The sequence below is a fragment of the Carcharodon carcharias genome, chromosome 1 (assembly GCF_017639515.1).
Source record: "Carcharodon carcharias isolate sCarCar2 chromosome 1, sCarCar2.pri, whole genome shotgun sequence".
In the NCBI taxonomy this organism is placed as follows: Eukaryota; Metazoa; Chordata; class Chondrichthyes; order Lamniformes; family Lamnidae; genus Carcharodon; species Carcharodon carcharias.
This window is the reverse complement of record NC_054467.1, coordinates 34,097,710-34,118,760: the sequence shown is the minus strand read 5'-3', so window position 1 is coordinate 34,118,760 and position 21,051 is coordinate 34,097,710. Positions and strand designations below refer to the sequence as shown.

Below are 21,051 nucleotides of genomic sequence, written 5' to 3'. Positions count from 1 at the left end.
TTGAAAATGCATCTATTTAAAAATCCTATTTTATGATCAGCATGTTATCCAGATTGAATTACTTCTTGAGATTGCTTCTTAGCATTACTTGGGCATGTCAGTTGGCAAGTGCACAAGCCTAGTAAATATTTGAGATCAGTGGTCATGTAATCTAGTGGGGTAGCTTTGGTTAAAAGTTTGTGTTCAATTCTCCAGTGGCTTAGTTGTTTAAAACATAAGGTAAAGACCACACAGACCAGGAAGATTCCACATTGATTTAATTCCCAACTTAGTTGGAACTTATCTCAATCTAGGCATCTTTAGGCTGTGAGCAGCTTTCCTATTGCTGATCACAAACCAGTGGCACAATTGAAGTGAATAAGTGAGGAGGGAATCAGGCCCTAGATAAAGCTATCCCCAAGTTCACTTAATGCACTTTCAGATTCCATCTATCTAACCTTCGGCCCTTCATTTGTGACAACATTTCTGCGGCTACTGATTTATTCAACTGCATCTTCACCAACGTCTTTGACCTATTCCCAATAAAATCATTACATGGTCTCACCCTGGCCATTCCCCCTCTCGTGGCCCTCACCTCCACTTAAGTGCAAGGGACACAGACTTGAAAGGTTATGGGGCACACAGCTAGTTTAGCTATCCACTGCCAGACCTTAAAACACTATTGGGTCCTACTCTTGTCTAAAACTGCTCGCTATTTCAGGATTATCTTGGAATGCAAAGATAACCCCGGCTTTTTTTGTCTGCCTGCTGTCTTCTTAAACTCTTCTTCCCTGTTCCATCCACCTTTGCCTCTAACAAGTGCAAGGACCTCATGGATTTCTTTATCACTGAGAAAATTAGATTAGTTGCCTCTCCCCTGTCCATCCCTTCCACTAGCCTGTCTGGCTACACTTCGTGTAGTGCTCCTCCTTGAGTTATCCCTGAACTTGCATCTTTCTCCAGTTTCCCTTCTGTCTGTTTGAGCTCACCTTGTTCATGAGACCCAGCTCCTGTCCCCTCCTGGCCCCCATGTTAGTTGAAATTATAAATAGTTCTCTCTACCGTTGTTATCCATCCTTTAAATCTGCTGTCAAAATCCCCCTCCTCAAAAAAACACACCTCTTGACCCCTCTGTCTTTGCACACTACCACCCCATCTCCAACCTCCCTTGCCTTTCCAAATTCCTTGATTATGTTGTCGCCTCTCAAATCCATTCCCATCTTTCCCTGAACTCCATATTTCACTCCGTCCAATTAAGCGTCTACGTCGGCCGCAGTATTGAAACGGCTCTTATAAAAGTCACAAATGACATCCTGTGTGACTAAGGTAAAATTTCCCTCCTCATCCTTCTCTAATTGTCTCCAGCCTTTGGCATGGTTGACCATACAATCCTGCTTCAATGCCCCTCCACCATCATCCAGTTGGGTGGAACTGCCTGATGTGTTTCCATTCTTATCTAATTAATTGTAGCCAAAGAATCACTTGCTATCCCACAACATTGCCCCTGGTATCCACTAAGGATCAATCCTTGGCCCCCGCGCATTTCTTATCTGCTTGCTGTCTCTTGGTGACTGTCTGAAGGCACAAAATTAGTTTTCACATGTACACTGATGACACCCAGCTCTACCTCACACCAACTCCCTTGCTTCATCTACTGTTGCTAAATTCAGACTGCAGTTAAATATTCAGAAGACTGGAGCCACTGTTTTTGGTCCCTGCCCCAAACTACATTCCTTAACTACTGACTCCATCCCTCTCCCTTACATCAGTCTAAGATTAAGCCAGTCTGTTCGCAACCTTGGTGTTACATTTGATCCTGAGAGGAGCTTTTGACCTCATTCGTGCCATCTCTAAGACTGCCTTTTTCCACCTCCGTAACATCACTCAACTTCATCCCTGTCTCAGCTTGCTTGCTGCTGAAAACTCTCATCCATGCCTTTGTTACCTACAACTATTGCACGACTATTGCAATGCACTCCTGACTGGTCTTCTGCATTCTACCCTCTGTAAACTTGAGGTCATCCAAACCTCTGCTGCCCATGTCTCAACTTGCAGCAAGTCCCTTTTTCCCTATCACCCCTGTGCTCACTGACCTATGTTGCTTGCCTGGGAGCCAACAGTTTTTATTTTAAGTCTCATCCTTGTTTTCAAATCCCTCCATGGCTTTGTTCCTCCCTATGTCTGTAATCTCTTCCAGTCCGCAACCCTCATGAAATATCTGCACTCTTCTAATTCTGACCTCTTTCACAATCCCGATCATAATTGCTCCACCATGGAATTTCCCCCCTTACACTTCTCTACCTCCCTTGCGTTCTTTAAGATTTTTAAAATCTACCTCTTTGACTGAGCCGAGGGTCATCTGACCTAATATTTCCTTAGATATCAAAAATTATCGTACATAGCTCCTATGAAGTACCTTGGGATGTTTCATTATGTTAAAGGTGATGTATAAATATGAGTTGTTATGTCACTGCCACTGCCTTGGCTTTCGCAAGAAAAATGGCTGCTTGGCAAGCTACCAGATCATGTTTGGCACTGGTAGAACTGTATCCCAGAAGATAATTAATGCTCTAAGGAGAAGTGAGAAAATTGGTGGAAAGGAGGGGGGGGGATGCTTTTCTCATGATGACAGTGTTCCAAATATAATTTAAACCCTTAAAGTTAAAAGATTAATTTGGAGCTAAGAACTTGTTTTGCCGTGGGATGAAATTTGATTGGGCTGGAGATCAAATTTCTCCATCACTTTATTTTAAAAATTTATTTTTCTTCCCCCCTCTTTAGGTCTCCCTGCACCACCCCCCTGCCGAGAGGGCGGGCAGGCGACCTGCTCCCAGGCCTCTGCCAAAGCTGCTCTAACCAGTTGCTAGGAGGTGTGCAAGAGCATCCCAGGGTGAGTTGCCCTAACCTTTTACTTTTTCCCTTGCTGTTGGGAATTGGCTAACCTTTGCTATGCCTTCACACCCTTGTTGACACCCCATCCCGCTCAACATTTCCCTTCCCAAATTGAGTTTAACAACATCTTGTGTTTATATAGCCTCTTTAGCTTAATAAAACATCCAAAGGTGCTCCACAGGCATAATAAAATACATAGAATATGAAGCTAAGCCACATAAGGAGATATGGGGGTAGGTGACCAAAAACTTGGTTAAAGAGGTAGGTTTTAAGGAGTGTCTTAGAAGAGGAAATTGGGTTAGAGAAGCTGATAGGTTGAAGGAAGGAGCTCCAGAGCTTACGGCCTAGGCAGCTGAAGGCACTGCCACCAGTGGTGTGGCAATTAAAATCTGAGATACTGAGAGACCAAAATTCAAGAAGTGTGGAGATCCAGGCGGGCGTGGGGATGAGGGGTGGGGGACTGGCGAGGCCATGAAGTGATTTGAAAACAAGGATTTTAATTTTAAAATCGAGGCATAGGTTCCAGGTTGAACATAGGGCTGATGGGTGAATGAGACTTGATGTGACTTGGGACACTGGCAGTAGAGTTTTTGTTAACCTCCAGTGCTGGTGGGTTAAAATCTGAGAGACTGGCCAATAGTACGAAAGAGCAATCAAGTTTGGTGGTCACAAAGGCATGCCATGAAGGTTTCAGTAGCAGGTGAGCTGAGGTACATGTGACTGTTATGGAGGTGGAAGTAGACAGTCTTAGCAATGGTACTGATTTGTGGTTTTAAGCTCATTTTGGGATCAAATATGACACTAAGGTTGCAAACCTTTAAGAACTCAACCTGTGACCATTTGGAGGCATGAACATATGGTATACCAGTTGTGAGTTTGGTTGATATGTAGTTCATAAAGAACGTAAGTGGAGTTGTTTCTAATATCTTATTAATGGGACCTACATTACAACATTTTGTATTTGGAATCAAAGCATTTTCTGGGAGAAAAGTGACAATATAATTAAAGTACAGTTTAATTTTGTTTCTCTACCTTTTTTAAAAAAGGTTTTGTGTGGGCCCATGCAAGCTGGCCCAACTCTGTACCTTGCCCAAGAATTTGTTCATTTTAGGTTTCAACAGTGAATGTCATGTGGCAGTTGACTCCAGAGAGTATTGCATTAAGTTGGATCCTCCTTTTACCCAACACTCGCAGCATTGAGGAAAGAATTCCCAGCTGTTTTTTTTTTCCCACCCATTATATAGTCCAGGGGCCTCAAATGTTCTAAATGTCAGCAAAAGGAAACCAAACCTAGGACCTTTCTGTGCAGCTCCATGTTGCACTGGGTATTCCCTTTATTCATTGGCCAGCAATGGAGCTGATGTGGAAGTTTTAACACTTGCTGCAGATATTATGGTCAGTGCTGACTGGATATATCGGGAAATTTTGACTTGGCAAAAAGTTAACTACTGTTGTATCCTATTAGGGCTTTAATTAGCTTGATTCCAAGCAAGTTTGTATCTGAGAAATCTTGATTTGGTGGATCAATTTAATTCCTGTCAATCAGTGAATTGCTCTGGCAGCCCAGAGTGACTCCTGTGTTCCTGCAGAGAGAGTTGGATTTTGATACTTTGCTATTATATGTACTCGAAGCCAACTATATTGATTTTATTGTAGCACTAAAACCTAGTGCAGAATATTGAAGGAATAGTGTATCCCTTATAATTTTGGTTCTTACGAAATTGATTTGGGGATCCAAGGCACTTCACAGGAGCATTGTCAAACAAAATTTGACACCAAATACTCCCTTAAGTGCTCCTGGAAAATCACCTAGGAATAAGTGTTTGAAAAGGTAAAAGTGTGGCTTCTTAGCTAGTGTCTTGGAACTGTGCCAGCTCCAAGAGCTGCAGCTGCACCTTTTGTTCCCTGAAAACAGGTGATCCCTGTTGTTTCTAATATTGTATGGTATGAACAGACTTAAGGTTTTGTTTAGTCATCCCAGATAATAAGAGACCTGAGGCCTAAGTATTTTAGGGAAGGTTGTGCTTAATTTTTGTGTATGTAGTTGAATGACACTATAATTTGAAAGTGTAAACAACATAGGAGTGGAAGAATTTGTGTGAATTTAATACTATGCAATCCAATTCCTTTAAATGAGGCATTGTCCTTTTGACATCCATTCATGTACCTTGTATTTTTACCCTTTACCTTGTTAGAATAACCATAATTGATCCTGTATCATTTGATAATTTTGCTGTGTGATTTGTTGCAGCGGCCTAATACTAACTTATTGCTGTCCTCTAGTGTGAGTGTACTTGCAGAAGCCATTTTGTGTGGTGTGACCAAGTAGAATCTATAATTATCACTTAGAGGAATTTGCATTATTTAATAGAGTTAAAAGGCAGTAGCTCAAACGAAAAGGACATTTGACATGGCTTGTTACTGGTGAAATTGAGGCTGTACATTTTATACTGAGCTTCAGTACGTTAAATTCAGTTTAGTTATTTGTATTGCAAACACCAATTATTTTTCAATGCCACTTAAAAACTTTAAAAGTTGATCAGATTCCCTTATCATTGTTTTGAGGTCCCATGGCTTCATTAATGAATTCTAGCCACCTAGTCTGTACCTTGTGAGGAGACTCACCTCTTGTGCTTCATCTTGCCTGTATTCTTTTGCAGAAAAATGAGATGTAAAACGGAGAATAACATTTACCCCCAGAAACTAAAAGTTAAGTCACCAAAGCACACATGGCAATATCTTTCCTATTTATGTTATACCCTCCTTTTAACCCGCTTTATAACAGAAGTTGTGACATACCAGCATGTTCATAACTCAATTTAAACAAAATACAGGGCAAGATCAAATATTCTGAAAGATAGATTCACCACAATAGCAAGTACATTTTTAGATGTGTTAGACATCTTCTCAAGTTGGAAACTTTCAAAAAATATAAAGCAGAAATGCATACTGAAAAATATCATGAACGGGTGTAAAAAGCTAGTATTGTACTGTACCGAAAAATCAACTTAAATCCTTCACGTTCATTTTAGCAAAAAATCAGTGCAGTTGAAACAAAAATACTGACCTTCACACTTAGCTTCCTTTAGTAAAGGTAAAATATTACTTTAAAAAAAAGTCATTCCTAGGAAGACTGCAATTATTTTCAGTGCAGGACTATTTGAGTTTTTTCATGGCCCACACATAAAGTTTTAATAAAACATTAATTTCAATGTATCTAAATTTGTGAATACTAAGATTTGATTTAAGATTTTATCCAAAAACACTAAGAATAATTTCTAAACCTTCAGGTCCATAAATTCAAATAGGACAAATCAGCTAGTAAGAAACTTCAGCGCAAATAGAACTGAATTGTGTGACCACCTTCATGGACCAGATTACCAGGGCTCATGGGCAGCCCAAATCATACAAGATGTGGTTTGTGATTCTGATCTAATTGCCTGTCCAATTTCCACCTTTGTACAAATGCAATCCCTGATGATTTGGGTCATAGTAAATCTTGCTGCCATTACTTGTTTATGATGTGCTGTTTGTGGGGAAATTGCAATTGTGTGCGCATTTTTTTTTCCATCTCAAAACTGCAGAAGGTTTTATAATGTTAAGGACAGTAGTATTTTAATTACTCATGGTTTAATTGCTGTAAGGTCCAAAGTTTGCCATGATCATGGAGAATTTACAATAGAGAATTTTGTTCATCACTTGGGTCTACCTAGATTTGCTTTGTTATATTTTAGCATTGAACTGCCATTCCTTTTCCTTTTATTAAATGTGCTTTCACTTTTTGTCAATCTGATAAAGTGGGCTAAGAAGATACTCTTGGTAACTAAATTTTACCCTGCACTGCTTCCCAAAATTAAGGAGATAAATAAATTTTACTTTCTGCATTTGGAAAATATAGCTAAAATGGAAAATCACTCCCTAATTGTGGAAACACTACTATAAAATACTCTGGTGCCATGGGAACCATTATAGCATTGCAGAATTTTGATATGGAAAAATATTTTGTAGTCCACTGATGGAATGAACTAGAATTAGGCATCAGTTAATCCTTCATTCCATACTTTCAATTCTACGTTGTCCAATAGAAAAGACTCTGCTTGTTTCTGTCCAGTTCTCCCTTCAGCATTTTCCTGCTGTGTGTTCCTCCCTTTGAGTAAAGTCATTAAATCTAAAATCCCTGTGCACTTCAGTCTTCTAAGCTTCCACCCATGTCCTGTGGTTTCATAGTTTGCAGGAGTCTCCATTGTGCTAATGGGGTTCCTTTGATTTAATCGCTTAAGGACTTGCAATAAAGCCTCCCTTAAGCCCATTCTGAAGTAAATGGCCTCAATTTCTTCAATCTCTCCTCTATTGCTAACTGCTTTAAACTAGGTACTGGTTTGTTTTCCCTTCACTGCATCGCCTTAAATGTAAAATTGATTGCAGCACTATAGAATTTTGCGCATAGCTAATTGCCAATCGTGTGCACAAGTTAATTTAGTAATTTGGGTCCTCTGTATACTTGTTTTTAATTTATGGGTTGGAGAGGTAAGCATTATTGAAGCAACAATTTAAGTTCAAACTGTTTGATTTTTATTGTGAAATCCCTGCATTTTGTTTTGAAATGGAGAATTCTTTCACAACAAAATTACTTTGATATTAGCAGCTATTAATTTTACAGCCATTGTTCAAACATGTATGAAAGAGCTGAACTCCAGAGGTGAGATGAGAATGATTGCCTTTGACATCAAGGCAGCATTTGACCGAGTGTGGCACTAAGGCACCCGAGCAAAACTGGAGTGAATGGAAATCGGGGTTGGGGGGGACTCTCCGTTGGTTGGAGTCATACCCAGTACAAAGGAAGATGGTTGTGATTTTAGGAGGTCAATCATCTCAATTCCAGGGCATCACTGCAGGAGTTCCTCAGGGTAATGTCAGCCCAATCATCTTCAGCTGCTTCATCAATGACCTTCCTTCTATCGTAAGGTCAGGAGTGGGGATGTTCACTGATGATTGCACAGTGCTCCACACCGTTTGTGATGACTTGGGTCCTGAAGAAGTTCATGTCCAAATGCAGTAAGACCTGAACAATATCCAGGCTTGGGCTGACAAGTGGCAAGTAACATTCGTGCCACACAAGTGCCAGGCAATGTTGATCTCCAACAAGAGAGAACTTAGCCATTGCCCCATGAAATTCATTGGCATTATTATCACTGAATTCCCCACTGTCAACATCCTGGGGGTTACCATTGAACAGAAACCAAAGTGGACTAGCCATATAAAGACTGTGGTACAAGAGCAGGTCAGAGGCTAGGAATCCTGCAGCGAGTAACTCACTTCCTAACTTCCCAAAGCCTTTCCACCATCTACAGTGCACAAGTCAGGAGTGTGATGGAATACTTTCCCATTGCCTGGATGAGTGCAGCTCCAACAAAATTTGAGAAACTTGACACCATCTGGGGCAAAGCAGCCCACCTGATTGGCACCCTATTCACAAACACTCATTCCCTCCACCACTGACACACAGTGGCAGCAGTGTGTACCATCTACAAGATGTACAGCAGGAACTCATCAAGACCCTTAAACAGCACCTTCCTAACCCACAACTGCTACCATCTAGAAAGACAATGGCAGCAAATGCTTAGGAACACCACCACCTGGAAGTTCCCCTCCAAGCTACGCTCCATCCTGACTTGGAAATATATTGCCATTCCTTCAATGCTGGTCAGAATCCTGGAACACACTCTCGAACTGCACTATGTGTGTGCCCACACCACATGGACTGGGGCAATAAATGCTGGCCTAGCCCACACCACGTGAATGAATAAAAATAAAGTACTCTATCTGAGATCAGTGGAAAAATGACTTTCGGTACATTTGTCCTATGAATGCTGTGCTTGAAAATTAGACCTAATGTCCTTTACTGTCAATTAAATATTATTTTGACCTCAAGTAACAGTTGAAGCTAAGCCTTAACATGTTAAATTTATTTGAAATGTTTCTGTGCACTGTGGTTACATTTTTAATTAGGATACAATTTTGTTCTTGCTCTATCCACTTTTTTGTCAGCTGTGGTATCAAGACCTGAGTTATCTGTGAAGTGTAAAAAAAAATTACACCCTTGCTGCTGTGGGAAATCTCTTGACCTATGACTTTCTTAGCATCATGAAAATGGGAAACTAGCTATAGACCGTGCACTGCTATTCTAGTCGTTAACGTATGGATACTGACTTTACAAGTTCTGTGAATGTCGACTATTTAAAAAGGTTTTGTTGATAGTTCCTTCTATCCTTGAAACGCTTAATGTGATCACAAAGACCTCAATTTAAGTGTAGCACTCGCATGCAAAGTAGTTCTTTAAGACAGGATGCTTTTTACTGTTTGCATCTTTCTGCTTATTACTAGCATAACATTTGCATAATAAACTCCAGGGCCAAAGGGAAGACTATGGAAAGGTGTTCCAAATTTGATGTTTAGAACCTGTACATAATTTTGTTCATGTGATTTTTTTTTTTGGTCTATTTAAATCAATGTTTCTAGATCTTCCAAGTTTGCCTGTGGAAAACTGAAGAGAAAATTTAATTTGAAAATGATGGTATTTTGTACTTGTTTCAAGTCTCTCCTTCAGGGAGCTGGGTTCCTAATTAGGAAATGTCAACCCCTCAATGAAAGTCATCAATTTCAGGCATGCTGGAATAAAAGGTGCTAAACGTGTAGCCTGAAGATAGAGGGAAAATTGGAATTTCCTTTGCGATATTAAGCAGTTGGCTCAAAAATGGTGCCTATTTCCTAATTCCTTCTCTTCCCTCTTACTCCTATCGCTGGCATTCATTGTCCATCCCTAACTACCCTTGAGAAGATGGTGATAAACTGTTGCCTTGATCCACTACAATTTATGTAGTGTAGATACACCCACTGTGCTGTTAGGAATGAAGTTCCAGGATTTTGACCCAGCGACCGTGAAGATATGGCAATATATATCCAAGTCAAGATGGTGAGTGGCTTGGAGGTGAACTTCCAGGCGGTGGTGTTCCCATGTATCTGCTGCCCTTATCCTTCTAGATGGTAGTGGTCATGGAAGGTGCTGTTGAAAGAGCCTTGGTGAGTTTCTGCAGTGCACCTTGTAGATGGTACACATTGCTGCCACTGTGCGTAGGTGGTGGAGGCAGTGAATGGCACCCCATCCATAAACAATCAAGTGGGCTGCTTTGTCCTGGATGGTGTCAAGCTTCCTGAGTGATGTTGGAGCTGCACTCATCTAGACAAGTGGAGAGCATCCCATCACATTCCTGAGCTGTGCCTTGTGGATGGTGGGCAGGCTTTGGGATGCTACCTGATCTGCAATTTCTGTTAATATAATAGATTTGGACTGTAAGACATGGACTGAATAGTGGCCTCCTGTGTTATAATGATGCTGACTTGGGAGTTGGATATACAAAATCATTGGAGGTGGCAGTGCAAGTTGTTGTGACTGGTTTTTAAAATAAAACCTGCGGGATCCTGGGCTTTATAAATATAGATGTAGTGTATAAAAGCAAGGAAGCTGGGGGAAGAGAGACTTTTCTTCTGTGGGGAGACTGGAGAAGCTAGAATTGTTCTCCTTAGAGCAGAGAAGGTTAAGGCCAGATCTAACAGGTGTTCAAGATATTGAAGGGTTATGATGGAGCAACTATGGAGAAATTGTTTTCACAGGGAGGAAGGTCCTATAACTAGATGACACAAATGTAAAATAATTGGCAAAGAACTGGGGAGAAATGAGAATTATTTGTATACAGCAAGTTGTATTAGAATACACTGCCTGTAAGAGTAGTGGTGGAAGCAGATTTAATAGTAACTTTCAAAAAAGAATTGGATATATACTTGAAAAAGCTTTGGACTGCTGTGCAGAAAGAATAGGGACAGGGCTAATTGGTTAGCTCTTTGAAAGCTTTGGCCCAGGCACACATTTTGTTAACCAATCAATGGTATTAAAGGGTATCTGGCAAAGACACATATCTGGAGTTAGGTCATGGATCAACCATGATCTCATTGAATGGCGGATCAGGCTTGGGGCTAAATGACCAACTCCTGAACTCCTGTTCCTTTCTGTTATTCTGTGAAAACTTAGTAGGCAGTACATTTGGGTACATGTATTGCCTTAAATAGTTCAGGTAATCTGCACTGAATGCCTAATATCATTAAACATGGGCATAATTTATGCTATTAAGTACAATATTTTTTATACGTGTAGTAAATATTAGACAGTATTTCAGAAATATCTGAAATAAGTTTGTTGAGTTCTGTCCTGGTGAGATCTTGAAACATGTGTTTTACTGAAAGTTATATTATCTGTGAACATCATGTGCACACTTAAGCCATTCTTTGTGTGTGCCTTGGTTCAGAGTATCTTTAAATTTGCAGCATGAGAGACTTTTCTTTTATTATCCGCTTTGCATTGCAGCATCACATTGCAGTTGAATTCTGCAGCACTTGCAAAAATACAGAACTCATTGAATCAACTGAAATTGTGGATTCAAAGCTAGGAATTGTAAACTTTGTTCCTGACTGCAGAGCTTCCCTGATGACCAGGTGTCCCTAAGGACCAGCAAACGAGATACTTACACGAGTTATGTTGAGTTTTTTGCTGGCCAGAAAAATAGATATCAATATTGCTGTTTCAAGAAACATGGCTAACATGTCTTTTGAAGAGGCTTATTGTTTGTCAGGACAGTTGTGCAATTGCCGCTTTTATATTACAGTGCTGTCCCCAGTGTCTGAACTGCTGAAACAGCAGTGTTATAATTTAAAGCAAGCATGAGATTCTATTTTACGAGGCTTCAATGAACTGTATTTGTTGGCATTAAGTAGTGCAAAGCAGTTTGAACTTTTGGTGTAAGATCATCTATGTTTGATCCACCAACCATTGGTCCTACTGGTGTAACTATTTAGTGCACAGTTACCCCTCGCTGATCTAGTGTTCATTATTAGTGAATTCTCTTCTTGAGCCCCATCACCTTGCCAAGGTGCTTGCTTCCTTCAAAATCTATCTCATTCCCCATCTGTTATGTTGGATGTTTCATATGGTAAAATAACATGCTTGGGAAGAGCAGCTGGCTTTGGACTTATAGTTCCCAAAGCTTTCCACCACTGTTTTTTCTTGCCTTATTCTGGGTCTGATGTAGGTTGTTGATCGAGATAGATTGCCATGATTATTTAACAACTCTATTTTCATTTTGTCATGAGACTACCAGAACATGAGACAGTGAACTAAATGGATTTTCTTCATTTTTTTTGTCTAGCGGTTCCTATTTTTTTTCTCTCATACTCCATGCTATAGATCACATGTGTGAATCTGTCAGATTGTCATAAACACCCAGCTGGTTCACTAATGTGCTTTTTAAGAAAGGCTCTGCTGTCTCACTGGGCCAGGCCCAAGCCAATGTGATTGACTCTTAGCTGCCTTTTGAAGTGGCCTTGAAAATCACTTGACTTGTCAAACCACTACAAAGAATGTATCACAGACTGTAGTGGTTCAAAGATATGGCCCAGAACAACCAAGGATTGATAGTAATAGTCAGCCTTGCCAGCGGTGCATACTTCCTAAGAGTTAATTAAAAATAATTAGGTTCCTGCTCAATGAAATGGAGTGTGACTGATATGTATGGCAGATGGAGTATAATGTGGGAAAATGTGAGCTTGTCCACTTAGGCAGGAAGAATAGAATAGCAACATTATTTAAATGGAGAAAAGCTGTAGAATGTTGCAGTTCAGAGGGGTTCTGAGTGTCCTTGTATATGAATCTCCAAGTTAGTTTGCAGGTGCAGCAACTAATTGGGAAGGCAGCAAGCATGTTGGCCTTCATTGCACTGGGGGGGGGGGGGGTGCGCGGTGATGGGAAAAGTTAGAACTGTACAGGGCATTGGTGAGATTGCACCTTGTGTATTCTGTATGGTTTTGGTGTCCTTACTTAAGGAGGGATATCCTTGTATTGGAAATAGTTCAGAGAAGGTTCAGTTGGCTGATTCCTGGGATGAGGGGGTTGTCTTATGAGGAAATGTTGCACAGATTGGACCTATGCTCTTTTGGGTTTAGAAGAATAAGAGATGATCTTATTGACACATACTCCATCAGGTTTTGAGGGGGCTTGATGGGATAGATGCTGTGAGGATTTTCCTGTCATGGGGTAATTTAGAACTAGGGAATACAGTTTAAAAACAAAGGGCCTCCCATTTAAGACTGGGGTGAGATGAAATTTTTCTCTGTTGTTAATCTTTGGAATTCTCTTTCCACAGATAGCAATGGAGGCTGAGTCATTGAATATATTCAAGGATGAGTTAGACAGATTTTTGATTGACAAGGGAGTTATAGATTTATGGAGGGCAGGCAGGAAAGTGAAGTTAAGGCCACAATCAAGATCAGCCATGATCTTATTGAATGGCAGAGCAGGCACGATGGGCCAAATGGCCTACTCCCATTTCTTATGATCGTATGTACTGTATCTGGTAATTGCCCAGTGCTGAACAGCTGCCCTTGTTATTGATTTGTTACTGAGTTGCCAAGCCTGCCCTCTGCAGGCAAAAGCTTTGTATATTTGCCAAGCAACAAGACTGTCGTGTAACAGAGCGATTACCTAAGATAATTTTAAAATAGTTTATTTTTGAGGTAATTCTCCAGTTTTCTTCACCCCACGATTAAAAAAGGTGTGTGTTGGCAAATTGCTTATTTTGTATGAAAGCTGCACTTAGAGTGTGCCTATAAATAAAGTAAATAATATGTCAGTTCCCTCAGGTATTGGCTCCCAGTGGCCTAACTGAACATGTAAGTAGCAGTTTGGGAAATTGCATTGTGCAGCTAAGACTGACTTTATGATGCAGTATGTTCATGCATCAATGTAATATGTTACCAGGCTGCCCTGCCATTATACAAAACCCCCTCTACTTGCCTGCTTGTGGCTGAATCTAATATGACATCACACCCCTATTATAACATCAAACTATCTACGATTGAGGTGAATTTTCGCTTTTAGTAAATTTGACAAGCATTTATGCAAGGTGCAATTGAAAATGGCATTGAGCAGTAAAATAGTTTATCTTATAAACTGCAGGAAGGTTACTCTGAATCATTATTGGAACTGGGGATGATTTTTGATGTAGGAAGTTGGATTTCTGTGTTTTGATTTGCCAAGTTTGTTTCACAGAATGTCAGTTAAACTGTAGCTTTGAAACCAACATTGCAAGTGATGATTGTAAGTATAATACACAAAAATAGCAGTCATAGTTAATTATGATTTGATATATAAGTGTAAGAAGATAGTTGGATTATTTTGAAAAGCAGTGAAAATCCTTGATTTTTCTTCTACTGGATGTTTGTTAGTTGAGAAACCAAGCTAATGTCTCTAAGGGCACCATCAAGATTGAAAGGGAAGAACATATGAATTCTGAGGAGGATTAGGCCCCTCGAGCCTGCTCCACCATTCAATAAGATCATGGCTGATCTGAATGTAACCTCAACCCCACATTCCTGCCCACCCTTGATAACCTTTCACCCCCTTGTTAATGAAGAATCTATCTAGCTGTGCCTTAAAAATATTCAAAGGCAGGTGCTTCCACCACCTTTGAGGAATCCCTCGGAGAAATATTTCTCCTCATCTCTGTCTTAAAAGAGTGTACCTTATTTTTAAACAGTGACCCCTAGTTCTAGATTCACCCACAGGAGGAAACTTCCCCTCCACATCCACCCTGTCAATATACCTCAGGGTCTTAAAGGTCTCAATTAAGTCGCCTCTTACTCTTCTAAATTCCATTGGACACGAGCCTAACCTGTCCTGCCTTTCCTCATAAGGTAACCGGTCCATTCCTAATATTAGTATAGGAAACTTTCTCCGAACTGCTAACACATCTCCATCTTTAAATAAGGAGACCAATACTGTACACAATACTCCAGATATGGCCTCACCAATGCCCTGTACAACTGAAGCATAACCTCCCTACTTTTGTAATCAATTCCCCTCACAAAAAATGATATTCTATTAGCTTTCCTAATTACTTGCTGTACCTGCATGCTAACCTTTTGTGATTTATGCACAAGGACACCCAGATCCCTCTGAATCTGAGCTCTGCAATCTCTCACCATTTAGATAATCTTTTTTATTCTTCCTGCCAAAATGAACCATTTCATATTTGCCCACATTATATTCCATTTGCCAGATCTTTGCCCACTCACTTAATCTGTCACTTTGTAGTCTCCTTACATCCTCTTCACAATTTACTTTCCTACCTATCTTTGAGTCATCGGCAAATTTAGCCACCATTCCTTCAGTCCCTTCATCCAGGTCATTTGTATAAATTATAAAAGTTGAGGTCCAGCACCGATCCCTGTGGCACACCACTCATCACATCCTGCCAACCAGAAAAAGACCCATTTGTGCCAACTCTCTGCTTCCTGTTAGCTAGCCAATCTTCTGTCCATGCCAATATATTACTCCCTACACTATGAGCTTTTATTTTCTACAATAACCTTTGATGTGGCACTTTATCAAATGCCTTCTGGAAATCTGAGTACGGTACAGCCATCAGTTCCCCTTTATCCAAAGCACATGTGAATCCTTCAAAGAACTCCAATAAATTGGTTAAACATGATTTCCCTTTTACAAGACCATGTTGACTCTAAGTGTCCTGTTATAACATCTTTAATAACAGCTTCTAACATTTTCCCTATTATAGCTGTTAGGCTAACTGGTCTATAGTTTTCTGCTTTCTATCTCCCTGCTTTTTTGAATGAAGGAGTTATATTTGCCGTTTTCCAATCTAATGTAACCTTCCTTGAATCTAGGGAATTTTGGAAAGTTAAAACCAGTGCATCAACTATCTCACTAGCCACTTGTTTCAGGACCTTTAGGGTCAAGTCCATCCGGACCTAGGGATTTGTCAGCCCGCAGTCCCAACGGTTTGCTCAATACCACTTTCCTGGTGATTGTAATTTTCCAGAGTTCCTCCCTCCCTTCCATTTCCTGATTTACAGCTATTTCTGGGATGTTACTTGTGTCTTCTATAGATTGAAGCAAAATACCTGTTTAATTCATCTGCCATCTCCCTATTTTCCATTATTAATTCCCCAGAAGCACTTTCTATAGCATCAACATTCACTTTGTTAACTCATATTTAAATATCTATAGAAACTCTTACTATCTGCCTTTATATTACTAGCTAGCTTTCTCTCATACTCTAATTTTTCCTTCCCTATTAATCTTTTTGTCGTTCTTTGCTGTTCTTTATGTCCTTTTCAATCTTCTGACCTGCCACCCGTCTTTGGCTTTTTCTTTAAGTGTGATCCTGTCTTTAACTTTTTTTTAGTTAACTACGGATGGTAGGCCCTCCCCTTGGAATTTTACTTTCTCATTGGAATGTACATATTCTGAAATATCCCTTTAAATGTCTGCCACTGGAACTTCTATTGACCTATCCCATAATCTCATTTGCCAGTGCAAGCCCTCATAATTGCCCTTATTTAAGTTTAAAATACTAGCCTTGTATGCACTCGTTTCCCCCTCAAAATGAATGTAAAATTCAATCATATTATGATCATTGCCACCTAAGGGTGCCTTCACTAGGAGGCTATCAATTCCCGTTGCTCAATACCAGGTCTAGTACAGCCTGCTCTCAAGTTGGTTCCAGAATGTGCTGTTCTAAGAAACTATCCCGAAAACATTCGAGTAACATTTATGCAACCTTTTGCTCATCTGACTTTTCTAGTCTATATTTAGATCAAAATCCCCCATGTTATTGCTGTACCTTTCTGGCAAGCTCCCATTATCTCTTTTATATTCTGCCCTACGGTGTAGTTACAATTAGGGGGCCTGTACACCACTTCCACAAGTGACTTCTTGCCTTTATCATTCCTCATCTCAACCCAAACCACTTCTACATCCTGGTTTCCTGAACATAAGTAATCTCTCTCTAATGTGCTAATGCCATCATTAATTAACAGAGCCACCCCTCCACCTTTTCCTATTTTCCTGCCCTTTTTAAATGTCACATAGGTCCTTCACCTCTTCCTGAATATTGAAGGGTATGAAAAATCAGTAAAATTGTGTTTTAAATGCTTAAAAGGTGCAAAAGGAAAAAGATAAGCTCCACACTTAGGGGTGTTCTGGGAAAGAATGAGTCAAGATCAGAGTGCTGCACCACTGCAGTTTATCTTATGTAGGTACTCCCACAGTTCTGTTAAGAAGGGAGTTCCAGGATTTTGATCCAGCGACAGTGAAGAAACATTGATTATATTTCTAAGTCAGGATGCTATGTGGCTTAAAAAGGACCTTGTAGCTGGCTGTGTTCCCATGTGTCTGCTGCCCCTTTCCTTCTAGGTGGCAGAAGTCGCGGGTTTGGAAGATGCTGTCAAAGGAACTTTGAGTTGCTACAGTGCATCTTGTATATGGTACACACTGCTGCCACCGTGCTTTGGTGGTGGAATACTTCAGGTTGTGGGTGGGGTGCCGATCAAGTGAACTGCTTTGTTTTGGATGGTGTTGAGCTTTCTGAGTGTTGTTGGAGCTGCACTTGTCCAGGCAATTGGAGCGTATTCCATCATATTCCTGACTTGTGTCTTGTAGATGGTGACAGGCCAGTGATCCAGGTCCTTGAGCTGCTCTTGTAATCAACGTATTTATATAGCTGATCCAGTTTCATTTCTGGTTGATGGTGACCCTCTGCGATGGTAGTGCCATTGAATGTCATGGGGCGATAATTAGATTCTCTGTGTTGGCGATGGGCATTGCCTGGAACTTGTGTGGCAAGAATGATACTTGCCACTTAACAGACCAAGCTTGAATGTGTTATCCAGATCAAGCTGCATATGGGCACACACTGCTTCAGTGTCTTAGGACTTATTTTTCCGCATGGGTCTATGCATTGTAGATGGGTATTAACTTGTCAACTTAAATTTTAAAATTCTACATTTTTGGCCTCTGCTGTGGAATAAGGTATCAAAACCACAAGTATTTTCACTGAATGCTATCTGTGGGGAAATGTGCAAATGCTCAAAAGAGGGAAGGCACTACTTGTTGATATAGGCTCTTCATGCTGAAAGGGCTGCAGAAAAGTAAATTTTGAGAATAGTTCTGGTTAGCTCGCCTAATGTTTTAGTAATTTGCTCTCCTGCAATTTCTCCTGAAACCAAGTAGCCAATCCAAATTTAGTTTTGGGAACAAAGCGTTTTAGTGTGTTAGTTTAAATCAAAGTACTTTTTTAAAAAAAAAAGTTGTAACTTGCTTTTTACATGTATTGAATGCAGTGGTTTGGGATGTAATTCCTGGGTAAATTGCAGGGGTCCATAGTGTACATGCATTTGATCATGTTTGTCTTGACTGTGCATAAATGTCAGTTTGTGGAAGAGAGTGTTTTTACTTATCTCAGCTTGTATGATAGCTGTCCATATTTTGTGTTCCAGGCAGCTTGAAGATGCATATCACGTAATATGAAAGAAGTCTGTTATTTGCTTTCGATCATCCATAATTGTGCATTCTATTAAAATAAATGATAGAATGCTTATTACCTAAATAATCAACATAGAATGTTTAGAGAGTTTCTTTGACTGGTATTGGAACATTGGCCAACCAGTTATACGCTGTTGTTTTTTAAAAACTGGCTTGTCCCTGCCCCAGCTCCATTTGTCTGAAGGTTGGTGTGATAGAAAGCTACTTTTGTGGCAACAGTGCTTTTTGAACAAGACTGAAAAGGTTGAAATGATGTAATATAGATTTCTGAATGACCAGATTAGTAGTCGTGAAGGTTGTAAAATTCTTCAAAGAATTTCAGAGAACTGCAGTCCATGTGAATTTTTCTTCTACTTTAGCAGATGAGGTTTCCCAGAAACAGTTGTTGTTAAAATGAAATTTAAAAATGTTTAAGACCTGACTGCTGGACCTTGGTTATTGCATGTAATCACATTTTCAAACAGTTTACATTTTGTATACCTTTCCCTTGCTTGAAGTACAATAATGTCAAGTCAGCTGCTGTTTTAAAACTGTAGTTTTGGAGCATCTGGAAAGCTATGTAGAAGTACTAAAAAGAATAGTTTTAGCTTTGACCTCATGTAAAGGATCTTTTTGTGTTTTTAAGTCTTATTTTGAAAGTTGTACGTCCTTACCTCTGAGTCAGAAGCTCAGAGTGAGAGTCCCCAACTCTGGGACTTGATGGCCACAGAAGGTGCATTCACAACTTGGCCAAACAGGTAGATTATCAACCTGCAAATCCTTCCAGTGATCCTGTGGCATGCGGTAAGAGTGAGTGCCTCCTGATCAGCTACAGCCTGCAGAAGGAATGGAAAACTGCCCTACCTTGTCAAGCACAACCATGGACCAACACATGGAAGTCCATGGTTGCTAATGCCCTCTTGGGGTATGGTACCTGAGGAGAGGGAAAGATAATGTACTTATGAAGTTGTCTTAAATGTTTTTAATGCTTTGGAGAAAATTCTCTAGTGTGTGTGCAATTTTAATGGGATTCGTGATGTAACTATTCTTCTGACCATCCCACGTGCTCTGTCTCTGTCCTGGCTCTCTTTCATCCATCCCCACCCACGCTTGCTCTACCGCTCCTTTAGAGGTGCATGGAAATACCATCACCTTTAAATCAGGTATACCATTCTGACTTGGGAATACATTGCTATTGTTGAAACTCCCTCCCTAATACCACCATGCGATTTCTTTCACAACATGCTGGCGTGGTGGTTCAAGCAGACTCATCATTAACTTTCAAGGGCACTTAGAAGTGGGCAGCAAATGCCAGTTTTTGCCACTGATGCCCATATCCCGTGAATGTATTTTAAAAGAATGCATTGTTTGTACGTTTTGTTATCAAGTTATCTCTCTTTGTGGACATTGGGAAGGACCAGCATTGTGAGCATTGTACACTTGGTATTACATAGTATTTACAGCACAGAAACAGGCCATTCTACTCATTGGATCCGTGCCGGTGTTGTGTTCCACATGAGCCTCCTTCCAGTTTTCTAACCTAACCCTAGGAACATATCCTTCTATTCACTTTTGCATGTGTTTAGCTAGTGTCCCCTTACTTGCATCTTTGCTAGTCACCTCAACTGTTACTTGCGGTAGCAAGTTCTGCACTCTGGGGAAGTCAGGAGAAACTTTTTTTAAAAAAAAACCCAATCTTCAATGTCTACCAGGTCATCCCTCCATCTTTACTGGAATCTTTGCCAGTAAAATCCTCCTTAATAGGTATAACCTCTGAGTTCTGGTATTGTTCTAGTAAATCATTTTTGCACATTCTCCAGTCCCTCTAACTGTACAAGTTTAATGTAAATGCACTCCTTTTCAATTCTATTCTCTGCACTTAAGTTTTGTAGCCTGATTAACCTGCATTGATACGTTGTGATTTATGCATTTGTACCCCAGATCTCTTTGCCCCTTTTCCCCCGTTTAGACACTTTTATTTTCGAAGGAGTATGTGGCCTCCTTTTTCTTCCTACCAAAATGTACCATATCACACTTGTCTATATTTAAATTCATTTGGCAATTATGTACCCATCCTGGAAGTTTATTAATCTGTTTCAGTATTTTGTGCCAGTTCGCAACACTTAACTAAGTCCTTAACCAAAGTTGGTGTCATCCACAAATTTTGACATACTTCAAGTTCCAAGTCCTAATTGTTTATATAAGTGGTGAGCAACAGTGGTCCTGGCACCAATCCTTGTAGAACACCACTTTGTGTATTGCTTAATTCATTAAAAATGAAAATGATTTCTTTGCACTTATTTTGCTTCATGGCTTTGTGGTATGCAGTCATATCTCTAGACCAATGACTTGTTCTGCATGTCAGAATGTATAATAGTAACCTTTCAATAGTTAGAAAATTGTAAGAAAATAGCCTAAAGAAATAGGAACAGGAATTGACCATTCATCCCTATGTGCCTGCTCTACCATTCAATATGATTACAGTTGATCTTCTACCTCAATTCCACCTTCTTGCACTATCCCTATGTTCCTGAACCCCTATAATATCCAAAGAACAATTATTAATCGGACTTGAATATGTTCAATGACCTTTACTCTGGGACTGCAATCCCAAGTTCCAGATTCCCTAGCGAGGGGAAACATCCTTCTAGCATCGACCCTATAATGCCTTTTTTAAAAAATATAAATCTTTCAATGAGATCACCTCTCTTTCCTTTAAATTCTAGGAAATATGTTCCTGGACCAAATGTCTC

At 40.0% G+C, this 21,051-nt stretch overlaps 1 protein-coding gene across 6 annotated transcripts in view; it reads left to right on the top strand.

Moving 5' to 3' along the window:
* Nucleotides 1–21,051, top strand: part of LOC121277894 (la-related protein 1B-like) — a 103,470-nt gene that overhangs the window by 4,472 nt on the left and 77,947 nt on the right. For 2 of the 6 annotated variants that reach the window (XM_041187724.1, XM_041187734.1), the window contains exon 2: nucleotides 2,761–2,869. The exons of the other annotated variants lie outside the window; for them this stretch is intronic. The gene's annotated coding sequence lies outside the window, so the exon portion shown is untranslated. The remainder of the gene's footprint in view (nucleotides 1–2,760; nucleotides 2,870–21,051) is intronic. 6 annotated transcript variants of the gene reach the window in all.